Source organism: Pleurodeles waltl, chromosome 6 (assembly GCF_031143425.1).
Source record: "Pleurodeles waltl isolate 20211129_DDA chromosome 6, aPleWal1.hap1.20221129, whole genome shotgun sequence".
NCBI classification, from domain to species: Eukaryota; Metazoa; Chordata; class Amphibia; order Caudata; family Salamandridae; genus Pleurodeles; species Pleurodeles waltl.
The window spans coordinates 922667644-922680087 of NC_090445.1; positions in this window are offsets into that span (position 1 = coordinate 922667644).

Sequence of the window (12444 nt, forward strand, 5' to 3'; positions counted from 1 at the left end):
TAAACAACAAATAAACTACTAATTATAAAATAGGCACAAAACTACAAACACAAAACCTCAAACTAAATACACGACAGATGCCAACCGTGAAACATATGAAAATATAAAACAGACAGCTTACGCTCACGGTATTTCCCAAAAGTTTTTCCTTGTGTGGTAACTTCTAAAACAGCTGGGCACACACAGCCCAGGCTTTGAAGGGCATTCGGGGCAGTACATCCGGCTCTCCCTCCGGATTGATCTCCGGGCACATACTCTACATTTCTTTGTGGGCATGTCTTTTTTGGGAGTGGGAGGAATGTGATCTGGAAAGTGCCGATCTTTCAATCTAGCCACATCCTCCACCACTTCTACTCTAGGAACTCTTGCCGGTTCCACCACAATAAGGCTTTCTATCACCGACTCCTGAAATTTAACAAAAGTCATCCTTGACTCAGGTGAACAATCCTTGTATACAATAAAGGCATTAAAAGTTGCCAAATGAAATAAATGTAGGGCCAACTTTTTATACCACACATACGACTTACGAAGAGCAGTGTAAGGTTCCAACCTCTGATCTACTCTATCAACACCACCCATGTGCCTATTGTAGTCCAAAATGCACGCAGGTATGCGCACTTCCGCAACCTGACCCCAAACAGCCACAGGGGAAGTACTCTCATCATGGATGGTCGATAGCATGTACACATCCCTCCTGTCTGAAAATTTCATAGCTAACAGCTCATTATTCCGCAAGGCACTGCACTGTCCCCTCTCAAGTTTTTTACAGACAAGCTCCCTTGGATAGCCTTTGCGGTTAGAACGGATTGTGCCACAAGCAACAGTGTCCACCCTAAACAACTCCTTGAACAACTGCACTCCAGTGTAGAAATTATCTACGTACAAATGTTGACCTTTGTTAAACAGCCGTCTAGCAAGTTCCCACACAATTTTTTCGCTAACTCCAAAAGTGGCCGGACAACCAGGAGGGTCAATACTGGAATCCCTACCAGTGTAGACCCGGAAATTATAAACATATCCTGTACTGCTTTCTGACAGCAGATACAATTTAATCCCATACCGTGCCCTCTTACTAGGGATGTACTGCTTAAAAACTAAACGCCCCTTGAAAAGGACCAAAGACTCGTCCACACTTATCTCTTTGCCTGGAACATAGACCTCTGAAAACCGATCCACAAAATGATCAAGGACAGGCCTAATCTTAAAAAGGCGGTCACAATCAGGGTGATCTCGTGGCAAGGCTAAAGCATTGTCTACAAAATGCAGCATACGAAGAAGAAGCAAATACCGATTACGTGTCATAGTTGCAGGAAATATAGCAGTTGCCATCAAGGGACTAGTAGACCAATAAGAAGCCAGTGACGGCTTCCTGATCAACCCCATCAAAAAAGACAAACCTAAAAACCTTTTCATCTCTTCCAGATATGTGGGAACCCAATGAGTAGCTCTAGACCGAGGCTTAAGTCTGGCAGCGTTGTCCCGCAAATATTGCTCTGCATACACATTTGTCTGCTCCACAATCTCTTCCAAAAATACATCGTCCACAAACAAGTGAAAGAAATGGACAGGCAGAAAGTTTTCCGTATTAACTCTACACCCTGGGAGACTAGTAAATGCAGGTAACTGTGGCTGCTCCATGTTTGGGGCAATCCAGGTGTCAGGTCTTCTAATGGGAAACCCTTCAGCCCCAGGCTGCTGCACTCTTGGCACATCAATGTCCTCCTCTAACTCAGGCCCTTCATCTGCACTGAGAGTAGCTTCCTCATCAGAAGAATACTCTTGGACAGAAAACTCACTTCCAGAATCTCCTGCTTCCTCCTCTGCCTCAGATGCAGAGTCAGTGTCGTAATCATGGTCTGAAGACGACTCAAAGAGCATGCGAACAACCTGCTGAGCGGTCACTTTGCGGCTAGCCATGATCCTAACAACAAATGGATTGCCAACAACAACTAGCACTAAAATAAGTAATAAACAAAGTGTAGCTTTATCACAAAGAGTTATGTACTACAAAAAACTATACCACTCAGTTGCCTGAAATAGCTACTCACCAAGCAACTACTCTGCACAGACACAGCAATCACCAATGATATCCCACTAAAAAGAAAAAAGAAAAAAGCAAATTAGACATATGACAACACAAACATCACTGTGCTCAAATCTAAGGACAATGTCAAACACACAATACTGCATTTAGTACACCACCTACAAACATGTCATTCATGCATGTCAACAATACTCCTTTGGAGTAAATTGCTTTCACTTACCTAAAACATGCAGCTATGCAAACCACTGGACAACTACTGCCAAAACCGCTAAGATCCACAGCAAAGGAAGCAAAAGCGTTGAACTAGAAGAAAAAGAAGAAATAAATTGTTATAATCACAAATACAAATACTTTGCCAGTTGACAAACACCCCACCACCAAGAACTTAGAAGTTGTCCCTGGTACCTAAGTGGATCCTGCCCCCCTCGGGGGTAGATGGGCGTAAAAAAATTAGCAGAAATGGGCAACACCTCTGTGCCCCCTTTTAGGGGGCAACCCTTCCCAAAGGGGGCACCCCCAGCACAAAACAAAAAAATCCCTGCCGTATTGGTGGTTTCTGCCCTCCTTGGGGGCAGATGGGCCTACAAAATTACACACACACCACACAATCCCTGGCGCCTAGTGTGCTTCCACCCCCCCGGGGCCAGATCGTCCAAAAAATGACTGGTCTGCCATCGGGGGGGCCGAAACAGAAAAAAAAAACTCCCCAGGGGAGAGACCCTTGCCCAAGGGGTTGCCCCCAAAATAAACAACAAAAACAAAATCCCTGGTGTCTAGTGGATTTTGCCCCCCCGCCCCCCCGGTGGCAGATCAGCCCAAAAATTGGCAATCTGCCCCCGGGGGGGGGAGGGGGGGGGCAAATACTAAAAAATCTGTCCCCCAGTGGCTCGCCCCTTGCCCAAAGGGTCGCCCCCCAAAAAAAACTTTACAATAAAAATAAATCCCTGGTGTCTAGTGGTTTTCAACCCCCCTCGGGGGCAGATCCGCCAAAAAATCAGCGGATCTGCCCCCCCAGGGGGGGGGGGGCTAAATACAAATAAAAATTGCCCGGGGGGGCCACCCTGGCCCAAGGGGTCGCCCCCAAAATATACACAAAATATAAAATCCCTGGTGTCTAGTGGTTTTCGCCCCCCACGGGGGCAGATCTGCCGAAAATTCGGCGGATCTGCCCCAGGGGGGGGGCGAAATACAAAAAAAAATTGCCCCCGGGGTGGGGCGACCCTTGCCCAAGGGGGTGGTCCCCAAAATAAACATAAAATACTATATCCCTGGTGTCTAGTGGTTTTCGCCCCCCCCTGGGGGCAGATCCGCCGAAAAATCGGCAGATCTGCCCCCGGGGGGGGCGAAATACAATAAAAAAATGCCCCCGGGGGAGGGCGACCCTTGCCCAAGGGGTCGCCCCCAAAATAATCAATATAATAAATGTTCCCTGGTGTCTAGTGGTTTTCGCCCCCCCCCTGGGGGCAGATCCGCCGAAAAATCGGCGGATCTGCCCCCAGGGGGGGGCGAAATACAAATAAAAATTGCCCCCGGGGGGGGCGACCCTTGCCCAAGGGGTCGCCCCCAAAATAATGGCAAAATATAACTATCCCTGGTGTCTAGTGATTTTCGCCCCCCCCCGGGGGCAGATCCGCCGAAAAAACTGCAGATCTGCCCCCAGGGGGGGGCGAAATACTAAAAATAATTGCCCCCGGGGGGGGGCGACCCTTGCCCAAGGGGTCGCCCCCAAAATATTGAAAACAGTAAATCCCTGGTGGCTAGTGGAGATTCCTGCTCCACGATCGCGGGCTCTGCCCGCGATCGTGGAGCAGGAATCTAATGAAAACAGGCACCGGGGGAAAGGAAAAACCCTTTCCTTTCCCCCCGTGTCTGTTTCCACCACCCCGACCCCCAAAAACGAAGAGGACTTACTTTTTACGTCCTCCTCGGTAGACGCGCTGGAAGCAAATGGCTTCCAGCGCGCCCGGCAACACTAGATGACGTCAGCGCGCTGTGCGCGAGCTGACGTCATCGGATTGCCGTGGGGGGGGGCGGGGGTGGAAGGGGAAGGTCTTCCCCTTCCATCCCCGCCTGGAGGGGGGAGGGGGGGTGCACGGGGGGCGCGCTAGCAGGCCCCCAATTTCCCCTGTGCCTAGGACGAGATGATCTCGTCCAAGGCACAGGGGAACTGTAGCCTTGGACGAGATCATCTCGTCCAAGGCACCCAAGAGGTTAACAAAAATAACGTATGTCGAACTCATAGACTAGGAAATAAAGGGCCTGATTATGACCTTTGTGGAAGGGATTACTCTGTCACAAACGTGACGGATATCCTGTCCGTCGTAGTGCAAGTTCCATTATAACAAATGGAAAATGTAATACGGTGGACGGAATATCCATCACATTTGGGACGGATTAATCCCCTCAGCCATGGTCCTAATCTGGCCATTAATGTACACCAAGGCCCAGATTTACAAAAGTTTTAAGCAAGCACATGTGCATTACTTGTGGGTCTATTCACAAACTGCATTTTAAAAAATGCTATTCACAAACCTACTTGCAGACTATACTTCTCTGAATTTTTTGTGTTTGTTTGTGTGGAGAGCTCTGTCCCAACTGTGGAGTCTCTGCATACGAAGGTATATGCTATCTATCAATCAATAAATCAAATGCATTTGTTAAGCGTACAGCTACTTCGTCTGAAGCATCCCAGGACACTCAACACCATGTTAGAGTAGTAGATATGGAAGGTACTGAGGGGACTGTCTGGAAAACAGGGAATACTTCTGATTAAAGTGAAAGGGATCGGGGGAGTAACAAGGGGTTCGGGGAGGGTCAAGAAGTATGAGACAGGGAGTTAGGGAGGAATGTCAACTATCTGACAGAAGAGTAAGACCATTTCTATTCAAAGGCTTCACTTCTATAGTTACTGTAGCCCAAAAGCCCAAAACAGTAGTAAATCAGTCCAGGTCAGAGCAGATGTAAGCCCAGCACTACACATGGACATCAACTGGTAATGCAATACCTTCCCATAGAAAATTATGGTGATGGGGACTTAAAATAAAAAAAAACATAGGAAATCATCTTACATAAAGATAAGTTATAAGAAATAGTTAAAATAAACAAATAAATATATTTTAATTTTAAAACTAACATTTAAAAATAGAACTTTTTGTATTTGAAAATACGTTATAAATTTGTTTGTCTTCATGTAAAAATACATTTTCAAAAAATATAATTAAATATATTTGGATTAACTCTGTACATCCTCTTTAATAATTATTAATGCATGGAAATATTTCTCTACTTTAGATGCGATTTTATTTGTTTATTGAAAATTCCAACAAATAATTTCAATTACATTTTTTATTTACATTAATGAAAGCTTTAATTCTGAATTAAGTTATTAGAAGCAGAACTTTTGCCTTTAGTTCTATATAGAAAATACATTTTGATTAATATTTAACATAAAAATATTTTTGAAATGTTTTGTTGGTCCATTTCAGTAAACGTCGAAAATATCACATTATGATACAAAGCATAGGCACAATATGCAATCAACAAATTCAGGTTTGTAAAGAGGAATGAGTTATATTAATGGTCTAAGATGAAGTGAGGGTTGAACATGGTGCTCTAGGTGCAGCTATTGTGGTGACCATTGTCAAAACGAAGAGAATATGAAGGAAAGAAGGTATGTTCACTCTTAGCTTTTGTATGGCCCTGGGCAAGTAGTGTTTTCAGGGTCCTGATTAGGTCCATTGAGCCCATCCTTCTTGCCTTGGTAATGGGACCCAAATTCCCTTTGCCTGTTGATCTTCAGAAAATACAAGGCCAGAAGTCCTACATCTTTCTAATAGTGCTCCCAATAATGCTGCTAGGACAACAGGTGACTGGAGGAGAAGGCTGTGTGACTTGTAAAATCAGCCACATTATGTTAATCTTCAGATGGGCTCATGAGAACTATAGCTCTTTGTCCCTTAAACTCTGCTGAATATGAACATGGAAAAAGAACAGTGAGTAAAGTGAACCTCGGGAAGATGCCAAAGTTGGGGAGACTTATATTGGAGGGTCATGGACTGAGACTGGGCCCTTGAAACATCAAAAGACAACTGAACTTGAGATTATATATGAAGAAGTCTGGCAGTCGTGAGTACAGGAATATACAGACATCAGTAACACCCTCTAATTTTGCACCTCCAAGATCCCATTTCTCATGTCACTGGCTGACAATTTAAAGATAATGACCAACATTTGGAGGGAAGGGGAGCAAGGAAGGTGTAGCATACACTCTTCCGGGTATCTAGTGAAATATTGAGTATACTGTTCCTGTTAATCGTCCAGGTAAGCACTAATAGTGTATCTAGAGAGAGTGAAGGTCAGGGGAAATGTCTATATTTTGGAGTAAGACCCCTCAAGCACGAGATTGGTAATATGCTTCATTGTCATGCAGCTCCTCATTGGTCAAGCACGTCAATGACCAACAGGTCCCTCAAGGGGGCTCTTTGCTGGAGTTCTTTTTCCAATTATGGCATAAAACTGTCTAATGATGATGAAAGTTATTCGTAATAGTGTAGATTGGTGAGGATGTGAGTGTTTAAAATTAACTTGTTTATTGTTGTGGTGATCCTTGTAAAAGCTATAAAAACAAAGTGGAGCAGGAAGGAAATTAACACTCCTTCTTATTCTAAGAATGTGGTCATCATGTTTCTTGCCATTAGGTAAAGTCAACTGATCTCTGGCAATGTATCACAAAATTCCTAGTCTATTCTACTTTTAGGACTCAAATTCAGTAATAAGAAAACCCAAGTATAATAACTACCAAGCGTGTAGTAGATCGTAGAAATACTATCTCTAAAAGCCTCTGACCGAATCCCTGGTTGGTTTAGGCCCCTTAGATTTCCAAGATCTCGAAAAACAGGTGACTTTGTGGTTTGGACGCCCTTAAGTTCAATGCCGGTAGACCTACCCTGTCACCATGATGCTTCTGCTTACAGTATAAAGAACCCGCAAATAATAGGTGGATGGATCTGGAGGACTCAGCTAAGCATGTCTGGCCTTAGAGTCAGTTATGGGAAAATATTCTCTTTTAGCATCACCATTCAGTCCTCACCAGTGCCTTGCACAAATACACAATGAGCATGCAAGATTGGGGTAGCGTTGAAGTCAAACACATACAAAGTAGGTGCCTCTGCCATGCTCTTCTGTTCTTTAACTGCCAGGATCAACAGTAGGAGGATATTAGGCTATCGGATCAGATTATCAATCTCTTTCTCCTCCCTTCTCCATGAATGAAGGGAACCACCCATAACAGACAATTGCCAAGATGTGCCTATTGTAAACAAATTTGATTTAAAATTAAATAGTATTGTATAATGGTGGATTACTTTATAGGTGGGGTCATGTGTGGAAACCTGGCCTACCTCTGCCTAAAGACAAGCTCAAAATCAAAGGAGGTGACATAGTCAATTGGCCCCTTTTTCAAGAAAGCCATGCCACAAGGGAAGAAAAAAAAAACAAGGCCATCAGTTAGCAGATGTGTCACAAACGTGTTTATAGGCTGTTGGAATTGGAAGATAGTTGGTACAGCCATCTTTTAGTAGGAAATGTGCAAAAAAAATACAAGAAATGTTAGAATTTGCTCCTTGGAGCGAGTGTGAGAGAAATAAGATTTCAAACAACATAGATGGTAGAATAAAGACTTGTGCTAGGGTGAGCTTAGACAAAAAGAGAAAACAACTAAGCTAGCAGCCCTAATACAGAGTTAGATGACGTTGAACGTCTTTCAAACAAGATGAGAGAGGTAGGAATGGTGAGAATGCAAGCTATTTGTTAGCTTATAAGCATTTTATAGGAATATTTGGAAGTATAGAAACCACACCGGAAGGAAGCTCTAATTGTTCCTTATTAGGTGAAGTTGTAAATAAAGCAGATAGGCAAGGAGGCATTATCATCACCCTATGCAAGAAAATGAGGTAGACACAAACCCATCAGTGTAGTAGTCTTTGAGAACAAGGTGAATAAACAACCACAACATATACTAGGTACTAGGGGCATATTTATGAGTGGGTTGCGCCATGCTTGCACCATGCACCATGGTACATGTGAGGCACAAATCACTAAGTCATATTTGTGAACCCACTCAAAGCCACTTTGCGTGGCTTTGAATGCCTTCAAAAATATGGAGTAAGGGAACGCAGCATAAATAGTTGTGCAGTCTTACTCTTCCCTGCATAGGCATTCCATGGGAGTTGTGGTGGGTCTTCCCATGCAACTCCTATGGATTTTGACACATTTACAGATTTGCAAGGATTTGTAAACTTGGGAATACGCCAAAATCAAACACCTCACCAGGAGAGGCGTAATGAGGAGAAATATGTTTATTTCTCCTTTTTTTTCCTCTTTCTATGTGTGTTACATAGAAAGAAAGAAAAGCCATTCAGGATTTTTTTTGTGCAGGAAGGACACCAGTGCAGGGATGGACATTTATTAGATAAATACGGAGCATTCTTGCCCTTTCCCAGTGGCGCAGAGCAGCACAGCAAAGTGACTTGTTGCACCGCCCTGCACCACAAAGCCTATAAAAATGGGCCTAGGTAGATAGCACTTTCACTGAAAATGATAGTAAGAAAACACAGGCTTGGCAGCACAGGCAGTGAATACCAGCAGGGGGACAATTACAAAGACTAGTTAACCTATCAGTGTAGGAAAAGAATATGAAGGTATGACCCATGAAATATGGTGACTCAGAAGGTGCAAGATTGAAGGGGAATCAATCAGAAATTCAACCTGAGACTAGATGTTAAAGGGGTAATGTGTGCATAATTTTAGAAAGTAATTTCAGGGGAAAAAGTATTACAATATTACAGTATGGAAGAGAATGACTGAACTGAGCAGATGCATGTACTCAAAAGACATAATATAAGAAGGCCAACCTTGTCTACCTAGGTGATGGTTAGCTAGCAGCATTAAATCTTTAGAGTCAGATTTATCAGCCCCTAGTGCCTCCTTGTGCCACATTAGTGTAATTTTCTTCTACGCTAATGTGGCCCAATGAGGCCAAAATCGCTGTGACAAATTTACAAAGTGGTGCAAAGCATGCATTGCACCACTTTGAAACTCTTTGCTCTACATTATGCGTGGGCCTTGCATAATGTATGCAAAGGGGGCGTTCCCCCATTAGAGAAGCCAAATAAATGGTGCAAAGAAATCCAAGAGATTTCTTTACATCAATTTTTTCGTCACTTTTAACGCCTGCTCAGAGCAAGATCAAAATTTATTACGCCAATACTGCAAAACTCTAATGCTGGTTTCCTACCTAATACCATGGTGCACTGTATCTTAGATACAGTGCTCACGTGGTGGCTTTATAGGGGGCCACTAAGGGGTGCAAGAAAAGTGGCTCTGCACTAGGTGCAGCACCACTTTTCTTAAATCTGGCCCTTAGTGTATAATTCTTCTTGAGGAGTAAAGTTTAAATTTGTTGTTTATGATCCTATTGTTATATCAGATACTGTACAGATTGTACAGTAAGTTGATTATGATTTTCATCTTTTCTGTTAGCAAAAGGTAATTCAATGATATGCTGTATAACAAAATGCATACAGCACAGGAAATTGTTGTTTTAGACATAAAATCCTGTAGGTCAGAAAATTTATAGTGTCACAAACTAAATGTTTGTAGGACTATTGATTTTCATGACATTCCCCATATGGTAGCTTATAAATTGTAGAGCGCATGGCATACAGAATACATTTGAGCTATTTCGAGATATTCGTGAAAAATTCATGTGTCATAAAATGAAGTTAATATAGTAACATACATACCCAGCGAGATGTCAATAGATATCATCATTATTAGGATGGGATTAGAATCAAGGTGTCTGGTGCAAATTCATTGCTAGTTGTCCAGCAACGTTTAGAAAAGCATGTATTACCTTATATGAGTTTTAACATCTTTACTATTTAGATATTAAATCTAAGATTGGTATATACATAACAGAGATGTGAAAGTAAACAATTGGAATAGCTTTGGTATGGGTATGTGTAGACCATTCTTGCATCACCTGTGGCCTACTCTTGAGTTACAAGTATAAGCTGTCTTTCTTACTCCTAACATACTCCTGAAATGTGTGGAGAAGTCGAGAGTGCAAGAGTGCTTTTAAGTATGATCTTTGTGTATTGTGCTCCCTGTAAATAAAGTTGATTCAATAGAGTTGGCTAATTAATAATAGCACAAAATAAGCATTTAGAACATTCTCAGCTACTTGCCATGTGATTATACTTTCAAAGTATAGAAACAATGCTTTTCTTGTTGTCAAAGTGTCTTTTATCATGAATAGGAATAAGCAAACAATGTTATGAAAGACAAAAAGACTGCATGTCCCTTTATTGAAACCCTACATTTATGCCAAAATTAAAAAATGAATTCAAGATGAGGATGGCAATGTTGAATGAAAACGATGTGCGTTAAATATTATAGTCATCAACCACACTTTGTGACTGATCTCATGATTGATGTATTGCTATTAGAGGTGAGATTCTACATCAATTAAATGATCAATAGTTTTCAGGAAAGTTTGTTGAATGAAATAAATAAATTGTCTCAAGCTGCTTTTAAAACTATTTCTGTAGATAAGAATATAAACTACAAGAAAATACATACAATATACTAATAAAAAGGAGGATTAAACTCTACACGAATTGTAGTCACCTTGATAGATAAGACTATGGCTGGGATTAAATTTCATATATGTGTGGTTTCCATGACCCAATATTTGTGCAAAAATACCTTGAAACCGAATGCTGATAAAATGTACCTTCTGACTTTCATCCATTCGTCAATCACTTAAACTTGAAATTGGTGCCCTGCCACATTGTGAGGGCCACCTACACCAATAGGTTCCGCTAAAATGCTGAGTCTACTTGATAGACAGTCAACTAACTTTCGAAATGCATGTTAATACAAATTCAGTGTATGTCCTGTGAATGCTGTATAAAGTGCTTCCTCTGTTGCCAATCTAAGTGTGAAACATAGGGCTATCAATGTCTTCCAACAAGAATACTGCAATGCACTCTATTTGTTCTTTCCTTCTAAAACTTTGGTCCACTTTCAAAGTGTACAGATAAATGGGCAGTAAAAATTCTGACTGACATAAATTGCAACAACTCGGTCACACAGACAAGTATTCCAAAGTTTAAACTAGCTTCTAGTAAATAAGAAAGTGATGTTTAAACTCATAAGCATTGTCCACAGATCCCTCTGCTAGCAAGGCATGGTGATTTTTCACATTCTGCTTCATAGATACATTCCAAACAGACCATTATGATCTGCTGATGTCCTTCTACTTCATTTCCCTCAACGTAATGATACTTATAAGGGGCGGAGGTCTTTGTAATTTCTCAATGATAAGTTATAGAATAGCCTTACACCTGCAAGCTGAGTCCAATCACATTGCATAAAAAGGACCTTCTGACTTTCAGCCATTCGTCAATCACTTAAACTCAAAATTGGTGCCCTGCTAAATTGTAAGGGCCTTCTACAACAAAGGGTTCAGCTAAAATACTGAGTCCACTTGATAGATAGTCAACTAACTTCCGAAAAACATGTTAATGCAAATTTAGTGTGTTTCCTGTGAATGCTGTATGAAGTGCTTCCTCTGTTACCAATCTAAGTGCCAAACATAGTGCTACCAATATCTTCCAACTAGAAAACTGCAATGCACAATATTTTGTCATTCCTTCTAAAACTTTTGCCCACTTTCAATGTGTTCAGGTAAATGGGCAGTAAAAATTCTGACTGACATGAACTGCAACAACTCGGTCACACACACAAGTATTCCACAGTTTAAACTGGCTTCCAGTAAATAAGAAAAGTGATGTTTAATTCATAAGCATTGCCCACAGAGCCTTCTGCCAGCATGGCCTGGTGATTGTTCACACTCTGCTTCATAGATACATTCCAAACAGACCTTTATGATCTGTTGATTTACTTCTACTTCAAGTTCCTCAACATAATGATGCTTATAAGGGGCGGAGGTCTTTGTAATTTCTCACTGATAAGTTATAGAATAGCCCTACACCTCCAGGCTGAGTCCTATCACATTATATAAAATGTACCTTCTAACTTTCAGCCTTTCGTGAATCGCTTAAACTCGAAATTGGTGCCCTGCCAAATTGTGAGGGCCACCTACACCGTTAGGTTCTGCTAAAATACTGAGTCTACTTGATAGAGAGTCAACTAACTTTTGAAATTCATGTTAATACAAATTCAGTATGTGTTTCCTGTGAATGCTGTATGAAGTGCTTCCTCTGTTACCATTCTAAGTGTCAAACATAGTGCTACCAATGTCTTCCAACTAGAAAACTGCAATGCACTATATTTAGTTTTTCCTTCTAAAACTTTGGCCCACTTTCAATGTGTTC